The 16,203-nt window shown below is 38.8% G+C and overlaps 1 protein-coding gene across 2 annotated transcripts in view; it reads right to left on the bottom strand.

The window, feature by feature from the left end:
- The window catches only part of TRPM3 (transient receptor potential cation channel subfamily M member 3), a gene marked incomplete at both ends in the record, with an annotated part of 376,542 nt that overhangs the window by 157,367 nt on the left and 202,972 nt on the right, over window positions 1-16,203 (bottom strand). The window lies entirely within an intron of this gene.

Below are 16,203 nucleotides of genomic sequence, written 5' to 3'. Positions count from 1 at the left end.
CAATACTAGGCAACTTGGTCAGAAATTTGTTCACCTACCACTCTAGGAGTGGATATGTCATAAGAAAGAGGTATATATAAATATATGACACATTATGCATATATATATAGTATACATGTACTCCAAGAAAGGGATATTAAAACTCATAAAAATCTAGACACGTTATTGGTCACACTTGAAAACAGAGATTAAAATGTGCAATGTTTTGAATCACTCCAGATGAAAGTAACCTAATGACCGTCCCAAATTCTGAGTTTACTTGTATTATCCTGAAAAGAACATGAAATCCAGATCATGACTGGATCTCATATACCTTGCACACATTAGCCCAGGGCAGTTTCTGTGCCAGAAGATAGGTTGCTACAAGCATTATATGGATCCCATATGCCATTGTAGCAACAAATAGAGCCTAGTATGAGTCCAAAAAAGAGGCACTGTACATAGCTTACCGACTATTTAAGCATCTAGTTACTTTTCTGTGCTTCTAGATAAAAGAAACTCCCCTTTTCACCTATTATGTGTGTTTCCTGATAAGTAGAATTGTGACTGAATGGTGGAATCTGAAAAAGTTCTGTTTTCTGGATACTCCAATCCAATGTTTCTTTCAGTCTTCCTTCTTACAAGGGCAACTGGAGAGTATTTTTTCTCAATGGTCAGAAATTCATCTTCATTCTTATACTATTTTCATATAATACTTAATCAAGACACTCAATAATCAGAATATGTTTACAAACATATAGCAAAGAGCCATTAGGTACTCTGCAGTGTTTCTTTTAGGCTAACATGGATGTTTTATATCACGCTCAGACACCTTCTTTCCCCATTTGGTATATATGGCACAAGGATTCTTTGCTTAAGGAAGCTGAATTGTATCTCACATTTGTAACACAAAGTAAAATTCATCACTCTTCATCAGTGAAGGGGCAGTGTTGCCAGCAGCTGGAGGGAGGTAATCCTGCCCCTGTCCTCTGCACTGCTAATGCCACACTTGGAGCGCAGAGTTCAGCTCTGGTCTCTCCCATTTGAGAAAGACATGGGCATACTGGAGAGAGTATATTCAAGAGCCAAAAAAAAAAAAAAAAAAAAAAAAAAAATTAAAGGACTGAAGCATCTCTCCTACAAGAAAAGTCTGAGAGAGCTGTGACTATTTGCTTCTAGAAGAGAAGACCTAGAGTGTCACATCAATGTGTATATATATTCAAAGGGAAGGTGACAAGAAGATGGAGCCAGGCTCTTTTCAGTGGTGCTCATAGGCAGAGACAGAGGCAATGAGCCCTCACTGACATATATATGCCACTTGAACATAGCAAAAAACACTGGAGCATTTGAACAATGGAACAGCTTGTTCAGAGAGACTATATAATATCCATTCTTGGAGATACTCAGCTCCTGATTAGACTCAGAGCTAAGAAACCTGCTTGCTCACCATGCTTAAGCAGGAGAAATTGACTGGATGATCTCCAAAGGTCCTTTTGAATGTCTCCTGTAATTCAATAAAAAAGATAGTATCTTCCTTTAACTTCTTATCATTGGTTTTTACTTTGAAAAGTATCACCCTTTCATCATCCTGGCTCAGGGTGTCTGGAGGCTTTGGAGTGACTGTCACTGATCTGCATAGATGTAAGTCATGATATGATAAGGGTGTGATATAATTTGCAGAGTGATAGCACCTCACCTATGCTATCACAGGAAGTGGTTTGTCTAGTAAACAGAGCTTCTCATCTGTTGATATGAAGAAAACTGTGTAGCACAGTAAGAACAGCTATAATTTAAAGAAAGCTTCAGGTCATGTAACTGTTTTGGTTTTTTTTCTTTGATTTTACAAATACTTTCGGGGATGTGCTGAGTATGCACAATATGTCCCACTGTATCCATTTCCAGAGGTCACTGGGTGTATGCTAGCCCCTCTTTGGATAAAGCAAGAAATCATCCTGACATGACAGAGAAAGCGTTGCAAGATGAAGTGTCTCAGAATAAAGAGTAGCCTGAGGCTGTGGCAGAAATTTATCCATGGAGGATCTTCACAAGGAAGAAGTGTTCGCTGGAGGGTTGTGGTAGAAGGAGCAATATAGGGCCAAGGCTGTGACTGACAAACAGACAGTGGTTATCAGGAGTGTAATGTTACATGAATCCAGGCAGGGGCATGTTGTTAGCACAGCCAAAAGCCTTACAGCAGGCAGAAGTACAAAGCATGGTTTAAGCTTGCAAGCTCAGCTATTGATAGTCATGTAATCACTGAAATCAAAATAAAGTATGGGTTGTAATACGGATCTTGACCAAACACTCAAGCATTGAGCCATGCCAATCTTTGGGCTGGCTTAACCTTAGCTAGCAGAATACTCACTTGAATGCATCAGCATGAGTTGAATCAGCCTTTTTATTAGAGCATACAAATATGTAGAGTCAAGACATCTGAATTACAGGTCAGCAAATTTCATAATCTTTCTCTTCCAATGCTTACCAGGAATAAAGGCCAGTTGTAAGTCTGGAAACATATAAATGCATATCATTACCTGAGAAGCTTCAAAACTGCCTATTTACTGGCTTTAATACCTTCTTTCAGTTTTCCCTTATGGAGTTGCTTCTTGCTAAACTATTCCTTACAGAGAATTAAAAAAAAAAAAAAAAAAAAAGGCTTTGCTGGAGTTTCTTTTAGGAAGCAAAATGTAAAGCATCAAGCTACATGCAAAAAGCTCTATGTTATTACTCTGCTGTATTCTCTACATTGAAACTCCTGACATTTCAAGTCCCTCTGTTGGCACTGGAGCTCTTGTTTCTAGGTCACTGACCCTAGACAATGTGGAGGACTTACATATAGTCTGAAGTGTAGCAGAGCTTTGCGCTTGAAACAATTATCAGAGTTTCCTTTGCTGATTAAATGAGATCCTACTCCTCACCAGATCTTTAAAAACCTCAGCAGATTGTTACGGTGGAGGATTACTTACAAGTTTGGTTGTGCGGATTACAGTTGTTATATGTAGGCAACAAATAGGACCATTCATAAGAAAGACAAAAGGAGAAGCTGCAGAATGATATCCTAAATGAGAACTCAGTTCTGATGACTACTCTGCTCACTGATAGTCTATAGGATCTCATTTTATTCTTGGTTATTGAAAATCATGGATCCTGAACTCTCATAGCAGGGCCTTGAGCTGAATTATTTGCAATCACTTTTCCAAGTAAAATTAGAATTTAGAGACTACATCAGGCAAAAAAGAATCCATCAAATGTTCTGCAAAAAACACAGTTCATCTGTAGCCTTTGTTTTGCTAATAGGTATAACTTTTATCTTACTGCTAAAAAGATGTACTAGGAATTTGTAAAATTCAGTTTTGAAGAAATGTAGGTCTTTAATAATTATATACATGTAAACAAAAGGGAAAAAATTGAATCTGCAGTTGTGGCTACACAGGTACACAGTTACTTTCGATTCTGAATTTCTGATTATTATTTCTCAGTACCTCCCACACCACTGAATGGCTGCATTACTATTTTTATAAAAAATATTTGTGATTGGGCAGTGGAGATGCACTGTGCTAAGTACCACATATTTTCATAAGTTTACACTGAAGCATTTAAGCATGGGTCAATTCCAAGTCATACCAACCCAGCTGTTCCTTTGTATGCATACTAAAAAAGCTGTATCTTTCAGGGCAGACAAGAGGAGTGCAATTTTTCCTTCACAATAGCTCTCTTCTACCTCCTTGTTGAGATTGCAAAACAGTCTCCTTCTGCAGATGAAAAGCAAACTACAAACATTAAATAACATGCCTGCAGAACATTGCTGATGGATGAATAACAATATTGGATCTTTGAGTACTTAAGCAAGAAAATAACTTTACTGCCATGCTGTTAGCAATTTCAACAGAAACAGCCTTTGGGGCCTCATGATGCCAATTGAACAGTACCCTCTTCAATTCATTTGAAATCCTACCAGTGTCACATTTTATTTTAGCTTTCACTGAGAAACAGCAAGCTTCCATCCTCTTCTAGTGTGGAGAATAACTTTAATACCTGTCTGATTGTTAAACACATTGTTGATTTTTTTCTGGAAATTTGCATTATTCAATGTTAGCTTTACAAACAAAACCCTAAGAAAACATTGTTTTCTCAAAATGCACTAACCAAACTAAAAGATAGAAAACATTTTCATATTTTGCCACCTTTTATGTAACAACATTAGCACTTAGATCTGCAGTGAGTTTCTGAAGTGAATACCCACATTACTTCCCTTACTAATCTGGGATATGAACCAGGTTCAGTGGGTATGAGTTATATTCCTTTTGCAAAACAGTGGAAATGGAAAGACCTGTTCTCTGTGGTTTCCAAATATGTGCAAGCCCCCAGTGGGGACCCAAGACTGGTGAGTGGATTGTGCGAGTGCAAAGTTCTCTGGAACACAAAGCACACTGCATGTGCTAGCACACATCTTCAAACCTTCCACTGTCACAGTAAACACATGACAGCACTTAGCATATGTAAAACAAGCCAAACTGCACTGGTTATTTTATGTTCTTTACATGCTCATCTATAGCACCCCATGGCCCTCATAAGGCTGAATCTCATTAATACACAAATATGGCAATTCTCCTGCTTTATGTACCCACTCTGCCTTCTCTTCCCAACATCAATTGACAAGCCATTGTTTTTGTTGGTCTTTCTTTTCTTAATATTTTTCTGATGGCAAAGTCAATCACACTGGACTCCTAAAAGATACAGCTTGATGCAGTCTGTGGCCCCAGGCAAAAAGTAAATTCATAACTTGCTGTGAAAGGGAGATCAAAGTCTTCTCTGATACTGGGTGATTTCATACTTGGCAACACTATGAAAAAAATGTTGATAAATGATCAGTTAACCTGAACAATAAGAAGAGAAAAAATCTAACAAAATTCAAGAAAAGGAAAATCACAGAACTTGTGATCTGGGCCAATAGACTCACTGGAGAGGTGCCCCTGCTGTGGCTGTGTTGGACAGACCTCTTGGCAGAAGCACACCACAGAATCCTGCTGATGACAGGTGTACCTGTGTTCCTGTGTACCCACAACTGCAGATTCAGTCTTATTACACTGGAGAGTCTAGAGGAGATCTCATCATCTGAAGTTGGCATTCCTTGACCCTGCATTTCTCTCCATGGTGTGCTCCTAGCCACTGCTAATGCAAACAACCTCATGTGCCAGCAATCACTATTCCAGAATAAGTTTTACACATTTTAAAGATGGAGAGGGCTGGTAGGAGTACTTGGGCCTTCTGGTAGCACTTCAGCACCTGGAATACACCATGGGTATTCATTCATAAACCCAGGGCCCAGGGTACCATGTAACACTGCCACAACATGGATGGGTACATTCTCCAGATGATCCTGGTGAGAGTAGGTCTCAGCCTCCTCCTTTAAAGCGAGCATGATGAACGTTACAGGGACTATGGGTCCTCCCAGGACAGGCAGTACTGCTGTGCCCAAATTTTGCGTGGTGCTCCCCAAGGTCTGCATAACAACAGTAATTTTCATACCTGCAGGCCACCCTCAACCTTTTAGCCACTGATTTATACGTTCCAACAATGCCAAGGTTTCTTTGCTAGGGTGACAGGAGTGTTCTTGGACACAGATATAGGCAATCTCCCAATATACCATCAAGGGGAGTGAAGTCAAGGCATTGGCTCTTGGCAGAAGTTTTCAGCTGTGCTGCTCTACATCTGAAAGTTTTGAATTAACCATTGTTTATTCAGTGTCCTTGGGCCAGAGTAGTATCCACACGTTAATATTCCCTGCCCCTTGCTCCACTTTTTACCATTTTACTTCAGCCTCCTCAGAGTCAGGGAGAGATTCAAACCACAGGTACTGTTGTGACACTTGGCAACTCACAGGGACAAATAGAAATAATGTGAGAAACTAAGCAGGAAAAAGAAAAAATGACATGTTTCCATAGTTGCAGTAACATGCACCACCATCTGCAGGAGACAGAAGAAAGGGCAGTGTGGTGCTTCTTGGGCTGCTGTGCATTCACAGTCAAGTGAGCAATTTCTCTTCTTGCAGTTTCAACTCCACACATGACAAATATATTGTACATAGGGGACTGGTCAGAAGTTTGACAGAAGTAAAATGTCCAAAGTGCACATCACATTAGTGTAGGTTCTAAGCACCAACCGCACCTGTGCACCACTTTTCTTCTGAATGTAGACCTAGTTCTATTAGAGATACATCTCAGGAAGATCTATCTGCTCAGCAGGCCTATGAATTTGTATCATCCTCATTTGTTATTTTAAACGGCCTATTTAAGAAGACAGACAAACAGAAGCTAATACAAAATAATTTTAAAACTTTTGCCTTTTCCTACTCAGTGACCCAGATTTAATTATATATACAATATGTTGATCAAAATATGTAGAAGAGGACATATGCACATTTGTTTAAATAAATTTTTTTGATAATCCAAAAAACTCATGTCAATTCTAGTCCTGCGACACTTTTGAGTTAAATTATTCACTGAAAAGCTGCAGAACAGTAACATTCAATAAATAAATAAAATTTGATAATTTACAATATATTTATTCTCGGCTATATTTTTAACTATCAATTATACATACATACATACATACATATATATAGCCTATTGTATATCTTTGTGTATATATATACATTACTCTCAGGTTATCTTTATTTTGCTTGGATAGGTAGATCTCTCTTGAGACCACATTTCAGATTTGAGACGCACATCATGTAAGTTTTAACTTCTAGTTACTTCTGTGGATCAAACACCTTCCCTTCTCAATAGAGATAACAAGTTTACAATACTGCTACAGAGGACAAAATAATTTTCTGGAGCACAGGTACAAGAGGTTCCTAGGTAATTACAACTGTGTGTGTTCATAAGAAATACCATTTTTGTAAAAAAATAGTCCAAATGTTTCTCTAAATACACAAATAAACACTAACATCTCAAACATTAAATGTATTTCAGAACATAATCAATTATTTTCTTTCTGAATTATAATGGCCAGATGAAAATATTTGAGGCATCTTGTAAGCAAAATCATTAATTATTGAACATGTCTTAAAACTTAATTGTTGTATTTCCATAGCTGATAATGACAAGGGTAATTTTTTATGCTATATATTGTGCTGCAAATATTCAGCAGCATTGTGCTTTCCTGAGCAAAATAACTGCCTTTACAGAGATCAGATATTGCTGACTAAATGGAGAAGAAAGCAAATCAAAATTGATAAAAGTTGTTCACAGCTCACAGCAAACTAAAATTTAAAACTTGAAAAGAAAATAGAAGACAACATTGAAATACACCTGTGAAATTAAAGTTAAGCACACTTGTTTCTCTTTATGTTGAAGTTATCCTCACTCATTTCAGGACCCTTCCTGACCACATAGCAAAATCTGGGTTTTAAACTCAGAAGTATAGTGTGCCTGAGAAGTAAAGCCACGTAAGGATGGCAACTGAAAAAATACAGAAAAAGTAACTCTGTAGATGTCTTGCTTCTAAAAAAAGAACATACAATTTATCACTTTGGAGCAAGAACTTTTCTCATTTAGAAAATCTGATCATAATAAGCTCTCCAGCAGCTGAAGGCTCAGAAAATGGACTCAGTAAGTTTAATGAGCAGACTATACATATTGCAGATAAAGCAAACAAGAATCAAAAATAAGTAGTTATCTAGCTAAGTTTCTTAATATATTTTGCCAAAACTGATCAAGTGACATCTTTATACAAATAATCATTTTGAGCCATCAAGTACTACAACTTTCACCTTTTTTCACTGCTATTTAAATAACAGCTTTTGAATACTGGAGGACATTTTGTAAACTTAGTTAGCTACTCTTGTTTTAAGATCTGAAGTTAAAATAGCTTTCATCTTCTTGGTGAAAACTTTTTTCCCCTTATTAATTGGATGCTAAATTGATTAGAATAAATTGTTTACTTTTTTGACTCCAGCTGTATGGGCTACAGACCATATCAGGTTTGGATTGTTGCTCTTTTTCTTACTTGTTTATGAAGATGCTTCTGACAAAGTTTCTAAGCTAGGCTTAGCATTATGCCTGAGAAGGCTGAGTTAGAAAAACTTTGGGATTTTAGATAAGAGGTCCATTGATGTGACACTCATTTTTCCCAGTGATCATTTTTATGGATCTCTGAGCAGCAAAATGAAGTATTATTTCAATACAAACAACTGAACAGCAGGCAAACCAATTTAACCAGCACCCGCCAAAACACAAGGCTCTGAAAACAAAATTACAGTGACCATCTGCTGACAGAGCCATTACAACTAACCATCTCCTGGCAAAATATTTTAAGATAATGCTATAATGGTTCATGGATATATTTTGCTAACTTTTGCTGGCAAAGAGTGAGAAGAAATCTCTGGTTCTACATGTAATCATACAAAAAGGTGACCTGGAATCTGGCTGACCTAATGTTAGAGCATGAAGGGAAGGATTAGAAAGTCCAACAGCTTCCTCTGCCTTCATTATGTCCTGTCTCTCAAATAAGATGGGGAAGGAGGTGAACATGCATTGCTTGCCACAAGAACCAGGACCTTTGTGAGTAGGGATGCAAGCATGTGCTTATTATCTTTATGGAAAGAAAATATATTTCTTCCAGTCCAAAAGAGATTAAAATCAACCTCTGAAACTAGAAAACTACTATGAAATCAGGACATGAGTGTCTGGTCAGGTTAAGCCATTAAACATTTTTAACAAAGAGGTTGAGTTTATTTCATGTGGAATATGCTCTTCCAAAGGTATCAGCATGATCAGAGGCTACCCAAGGGATCAATTTCCACTACAGTTCTCAATCCCCCTCTATAAATATTTTCTGTTGCTTGTGACTTCCTGTCCACTGTGTCTCTAGTTATCATTAAGACCCTAAAAAGACACTGGTGCATTTTAACAATGTAGCACTCTTTGTCCATATACTGAAAGACAATTTTAAATCAGTATTATTATTACAACAAAATAGATGGAATATTGTTTCCTGGTCCTAGAATATATGTATTTGGCCACAAGACTTCTAATGTTGCCTGTCCTTTTGGATGCCTTTTATATTATATTGCTTTTTGTACCATTGCTCTTGTCACAATTTATCCTCTGCTTTGGCAATATTACATTTAATAAAAAAGTTTACAGATGCAAAAGTCTTGAAGATGACTGATTGATTCTACTATCAAAGAGGCACAAATGTATTTTTTCCATTAAAGACCCTTACAGTCTTTTTTTTTTTGTTTGTCAGAGACTTGGAATGTTTTCCTTGCATATTTCCATTTGAACTGATACAGCAGAAATAAACCATTATGACTAACTGAGGATTAAGACTGTCAGATTGTGAATAGCAAAAGCAGTGTCCTTCATATTTTTTAGACCATCAATTTCCCTTATAAGCATTCAAATATATCACCCAGCTATTTGCTATAAGCAAATGCTTCCCTACACTCTGTTTCCTTGTAGCATCTAAAAAGTCTGTTCATCATCCTAAAGCCCACTGTCAGCTCTTTTCCAGCTATTGATTAAGAGGAGGTTATCTTCTTGAGAATTAAGAATATTATGATGGATGTCATGCCAGGTGAGAGCAATGCCTGGGAATCCCTTTACTAAAATAACTTTAGAAGCTCTGAGTAAAAGAAACCCTGAGAAGCTCCCACAGGACTCACGTTATCATTGTCCTTTGGTTTAGAGAGACATCACCAAAAATCATGCCTTAGAGACATCTTTAGAACTGTGCCATCCAGGACACATGGTAATGGTTGTTGTCTCATTCCTGACCTGGGTTGTTAGCACAGGGAGGGTTCAGCCCCTGCTGTGTCAGCAGACCAATGCCCATACCCAGACTTGCTCCCCCACTCCTGTGGGGTCCCCTGCCTGACAGTAGCTATCCTTTTTGGGGGTGAGGTAGCTGTGGCCAGCTGAAAAGTAAAAGAGTGGCAAGAACTGAGTGCAAAGACTACAACAAAAATTGATGCAAAAATTAATGCAAAAATTATCCTCGAGGTAGATAGTGTTTTCATGGAACACAGACCAAAAACCCCCCAAAACATAAGCATACCATCTCAGACAAGAAATCCACAGTGGTGGTAACAAACAACAAAACCAGGGATGCTGAAAACAGAAACCACCTCTTGATTTATGTTCCTTGTTTTCTTCTAAATCTGTGTTTGGTATCTCAGAGCACAATGAAGTTACAGAAAACGCTTTTCTGGCAGATTAATATGAAATATTTTCAGTCTGTATCCTGTCTTTCCTGAGTTTGCCACTTAAACACCATTGAACACTGCAGCACAAATGGTTTTATGACTGAGATCCCTGATGAGATTCAGTATAAGAAGAAAAGAAACATGACAAGCAGGAAGAGAGGGGTAAATGTTGACAAGAAGAGAAGCATAAGAGAAATGATAATTTGTCATCCAAAAAAAAAAAGGGCTGTTGGAAATTTCTGCTTAGGTACCAGTGGGTCCACACTGCTTTTCAGCAGATGGCACTACAGTCCTAGTGTTGGACTTTATATGTGCAAGTCACTTGGACTCCCAGAAGATGACTGCCTCCCTATTTATGCACGTGGCTTCAAAAAGGGACTTCACCCTTTGTAATTGTTTGAGAAACAATGGCCAAGCAGAGCTAATTCCCTCTATGAATGCAAATTGTTCTTAAATAGTGGAAGTCAGAAAATGTTTACAGCCATAAACAAATTACCAATTATTTTGCAAATGTAATCTGACTATGTTCTATTTTAGAAACACAATGTGAAAATATCAGTGTAAGATAACACTAGTTATTTACTAGAACATTGTTGTGAGCTATCAAACAATATAAAAGCTCTGGAGAAAGAATAAAATATCTTTTGATGTATACACCTATTAAGACCAAAAGGCAAATGCAAATTGCATAGATTCTATTAGGGCCTTACAAGACAAAGACACTTTTAAAAAGAAAATAACATATTCTACTGAGCAAAGAGCAAATGCAAAGAAGCATTTTTCCTGCTGAGAACAATAGGCATTACAATGGAAGAAAAAATCACCCTCATCTAGGGCAGGGAGATGATAGATCTTTTAATGATGATGACAGGAAAATTCAAGTGATTCCTTTAATTACACGAGGCAGGGCTCTCTGTGCATATTACAAACACATTTTAATTTTTAAAAAAGCTTGCTTCTTGAGGTAGATGCTACTATTCAAAGAAAATTAGTTCAGCTGAATAAAAACCCAATTTCAAAACCCCAAACCTCTAGGGGGTTCAGCACTGATTAAAATAATAGTTTGGAATGCCACCTAACCAACACCATTTGATACTACATAGAAAATGTGTACTGTGATTCATTTTAGGGCATTCTTCTCACTCCCAATTGAGTTCTTCAGGAGCCTGGATTTACAGTGGATGCCTAAACTCCAATATGTACTCTAGGTGCATTGACATTGACTTCTAGAAAACACAAAATCCTTATTTGAGTCACCTCCAAGAAAATAAGAATAAGACAGTCAAAAAATGCCACAAATGGTTCACATGAATTCTAAACAAAATGGTTTCACATGAATTCTGAACAAAACTTTTCACATTCTTTTTCTCCTGAGACTTTCATGGTTTTCATGTTTCTAGAGAGACTGGACTCTCTAAAATGTTGAAGCAGTAAAGTTTTTATAAAATGCAAATTCCAAATTTTCCCCCAGCTCCAGCATGGTTTCAAGCAGAAAAATTTACCCTATAGGAGAAAAGGAAAATTTCTAGTAATTTTTTTTTTTAAAAAAGGGGGGGAAATGGTACACTAGGGCAGTTTCCAAAATGCCATAGATGATCAAAGAAAATATATTAAGACGTGAATGTCAGAATCAGTTGAAAGTCCTAATAAAAGCAGCACAGAATATGCCCTACATTTATACTCTGATAAAAGAAGCCTTAGTATTTTAACATGACTGAAACGCAGCAGATGCATTTCATAAACTAATCGTCTAATCAAATTAGACTTACAGCAGAGATGCTTCTGCTTACACAGAAAGAAAGACAGGCAAATTTTTCTCCAGCATTCATTTAAATTTTAATGTTTTTCAGATTTTACCAAGCAGTTCATATGAGACCATGGCTGAACCACATGAAATGCTTAGCACCAGATCATATTAAGATACCTCCTTACATTCCAAAGATGTTCTTCACTGCATTGCATGGTTCAGCACACTCTGATGTGTTATTTGTTACTAGAACTCTCTTCACAGCAGGATTTCTTTGATTAGCTTTCTACAGGGAGACTGCTCAGAACCCAGGATAAGTGCTGTTGATTTTCTGTTTATGCCAGCTCATAATCTGCGGAGAGACCTCAACAAGCTGGAGGGCTGGACAATCACCAACCATACGAAATTCCACAGGGGAAAGTGCCGGATTCTGCACCTGGGTCGGGTCAGTCCTGAATGCATGGACACACTGGGGAATTGGAGGCTGGAGAGCAGTGCCGTGGAAAGGACCTGGGGGTCCTGGTTGACAGCAAAGTGAAAGTGAGCCAGCAGTGCCCTGGCAGCCAGGAGGGCCAAACATGTCCTGAGGGGCATCAGGCACAGCATGGCCAGCTGGACACGGCAGGGAATTGTCCTGCCCTGCTCTGAGCTGGGGCAGCCTCACCTTGAGTACTGGGGGCAGTTTTGGGTGCCACAATGCAAGAAGGTTATAAAGCTATTGGAGAGTGTCCAAAGGAGGGCCATGAGGACGAGCCTTACAAAGAGTGGCTGAGGGCACTTGGTTTGTTCAGCCTGGAGAAGAGGAGACATCACTGCAGTTACAACTTTCTCATGAGGGCAAGAGAATGAGCAGACACTCTTCTCTGTGATCTCTTCTCTGTGATCTCTTCTCTGTGGTGACAGTGACAGAGGCCTGAAGTTGTGTTAGGGGATGTTTAGGTTGGATATTAGAAGAAGGTTCTCTACCTAGAGGGTGGTTGGGCACTAGGATAGGCTCCCCAGGGCAGTCGTCAGAGCACCAAGCCTGTCTGGGTTCAAGAAACATTTGGAAAATACTCTCAGGAGTATGGTATGACTGTTGGGTATGGTGCTGGGCAGGGCCAGGAGCTGAACTTGATGATCCTTGTGGATCCCTTCCAACTCAGCTTATTTTGTGATTCTGTGATCTGAACAGTAAAAGCAGGAACTAAAGCAATTCAAGACAATGTGAATCTTTTTTGAATATCAACAGACTTCAACTAAAGATTGAGGAATGAAAGCATTTCTTTTCCTTTGCTCAGATGAACTCCTCAGACCACACCAAATTTGTATAGGAGTGGGTATTTCTTAAGATTCAGCTTGGGCATTGTTTCTACTTACATTTTCTACTTTACAGTTTACATTACATTACATTACAGTTTCTACTTAAGGAACCACAGCAGAAGATAAAGTCAGATAGGAAAAATTCTCTTCTTTTTTTATGAAGGGCCACCTTACCTTGGATTAGTTTAAGGCTGTATTTTAGTTCCAGGTAATCCAGTTTTCTCCTGTGTTCTATCACCCAGCTAGATAAACACAATTTTTCTTAGCTCAAAACTAGCTAAAAGTAAAGCTGAGACTATTTGATGTCATGATTTGCCTAGTGAGCTCTCATTCAGAAATATGCAATTCACTTTACCTAGTATATTTTCTTCATATCCATTCTCATACTGCCAGTTTGGTTTTTGATTTTTAGTGCTTTTTTGCCTGTTACCCTGGAAGTAACAGCATTTATTGATTTATGTCTGTTTATAGCACAGCTCAGGCAAATATTTTAATACACACTGCCTGAGAAAACTTTACTGATTCACTACCTAGATTAGAGGGCAATAAAAGCAATAAAAGGACCTGGTTAGGCATTTACTGCATTGAGGTCTCACCTCAGTCACATATGTGGAGCTGGACCAGTACCAAGCCCAGAAGATGTAACTTTTTGACATTCTGCCACACATCCAAAAATGTGCCAGTACATATCAATGATATTTAGTAGATTTTCTGTGGGCACCTTTTGATAAACATATTCCAGTTTTAGGCCATATTTGACCTGAAAGGAAATTCACCTTTTACAGAGCACAGCAATTCCAAAAAACACACTCCCTAACGCTACTTTAAGAGGCTAAAAATAGGAAGTAGTCTTGTCATGAAACAGTATAAAAAGGGAAATAGTGGTTTACAAGTTGGTATATATCAAATTATTTTGTGACTTTTTGCCAACAGAGGGAAGTCTTTGGGTTACATAAGCTTGGTTGCGTCTGTGTTCAGAGGTACCTGAAGAATTATGTAAGCTTTTCTTTTTATGAGCTGAATGTCTTCAGCATCTGCCTTGCTCCCAGTACATTCTCCTAAATAATCAAAAGACTGTTTACAGTTAGGGCAGCACAGATTTCAGCACAAATATTAATCTTCCCAAAACCTGAACACTTTCTTGAAGGGAGAGTGATCACTGATTAAGGTAGTAATATTCTAGTACTCATCACCAAAATATCTGTAGGCTGGGTGGTTCATGTACTCATAGTTATAGTTTTTCCTAAAAAAAAAAGCCTTGCTAGTTTCTTAAGTTAGAAATATTTTTTTGCAGAATAATAAGAGAGATAATTTATGAATCAACTATTTGGCAGAACACGGCATAGAAAGCCATTGAAACTGCATGATACATTCAAGAACTTCTTTATATATTTATAAGGTATGTATACATGTATATAAATAACTACACCTTTATGGTTGTTATCTGGTAATTATGCAGTGAATATGCCCAAAAACTATGAGATTTTAAATAGTGAAGTAAAGCAATCATAGGCTTATAGGACCATCAAGTTTAGATGAGATGTTTAAGATCAACCACCAACCCAGCACTGCCCCAAATCCCTAAACTACGTCAGCCAATGCCAGACCCAGATGCCTCTTGAACACCTCCAGGGATGGTGACTCCACCACCTCCCTGGTGCATCCTATTCCAAAGCGTGACTACCCTAACAGCAAAAAAGCTTTTTCTCGTATCTGATCTGACTCTCCCTCGTCTCAGCCTGAGGCCGTTCCCTCTTGCCCTCTCACTGCAGGCCCTGGAGCGGATTCAGGCCCCGACTCACCTCGGCCTCGTACAGGGAGCCGCAAAAAGCAGAGAGGTCCCCCCAGAGCCTCCTCTCCTTGAGACTGAACAGCCCAGCTCCCTCAGCTGTCCCTCCTGAGAGGTGTTCTTCAGTCCTTTCAGGAGCCTCCCTGCCCTTCGCCGGACAGGCTCCGGGCCCTCAGGGTCCCTTCAAAGCGAGGGGCCCAGAACTGAGCAGAGCCTTGAGGTGAGGCCTCCCCAGCGCCCGGCCCTGGGGCGGGCACTGCCCTCGTCTGCTGGGCACGCTGCTCCGGACTAGGCCAGGATGGCACCGGCCTTCTTGGACACCTGGGCATGCTGCTGGCTCATACTGAGCCAGGAAACACAAAGAAAAAAAAAAAGAAAAAAAAAAGAAGAAAAACTAAAACAAGAAATAAAACAATACACTTGACAAGTAGAAATGAAGAAATGAGTTTGTTCCACACCCATGGTTACTTCTGGACAAAACCCTTGACTTTGGCCAAGCTACACAGGACTATGGTAAAACAGCTTACTTTAGTTTAAGTATAATTTGTAACCAGTAGATATTTCTACATACTCAGAGCAGGAAGACTTTAATTTTTTACCAAAAACTTTGAGAAGAATCAACCATCATTTTGCGAGTCCTACCCTTCAAAAACAATATTCCACCCTGTCATATATGAGAGATACCTAAGAGCAGTTGCCCAAGGCTTATTTCTTTTTGGTCTCTTCTTTGATGCTTCATTGCAGACAACAAACTGGATTTTTCTCAGAAAGCATCAAAACTGCTATGCTCTGCGAGTATGACAGTATGATGGACAAAATTTTATAGCATTGTGGGGTATTGCATGGACCTGCTTATGATTGCTGGACTAGAGTCTGGCTTCCTGAACTTGCAGGAATAGAATAAGCTTGTTTCTAGGACAGCCCTATGGTATAAGTTACTGTATGATACACCTCCCTCAGGCTATGTCCATTGTTGTCTCAGATCTCACATTTTATGTAGCTGGTCTTTTACTGCGGCAGACTCAGCATTTGAGGAGTGCTAGAGTAAGACAGAAGGTTTTTGTGGAAAGAAAAAAATTCTGTGTCTACCTCATACCAGCTGATACAAGTCTTCATTTCAGTGTTCTCTCCTTGCAGTGTAACCAACAGAAGGCTGAGACCATCAGTGACACT

Source organism: Fringilla coelebs, assembly GCF_963513975.1.
Source record: "Fringilla coelebs genome assembly, chromosome: Z".
NCBI classification, from domain to species: domain Eukaryota; kingdom Metazoa; phylum Chordata; class Aves; order Passeriformes; family Fringillidae; genus Fringilla; species Fringilla coelebs.
Note: the sequence above shows the minus strand (reverse complement) of the source record. Positions and strands in the feature narration are given on the sequence as shown.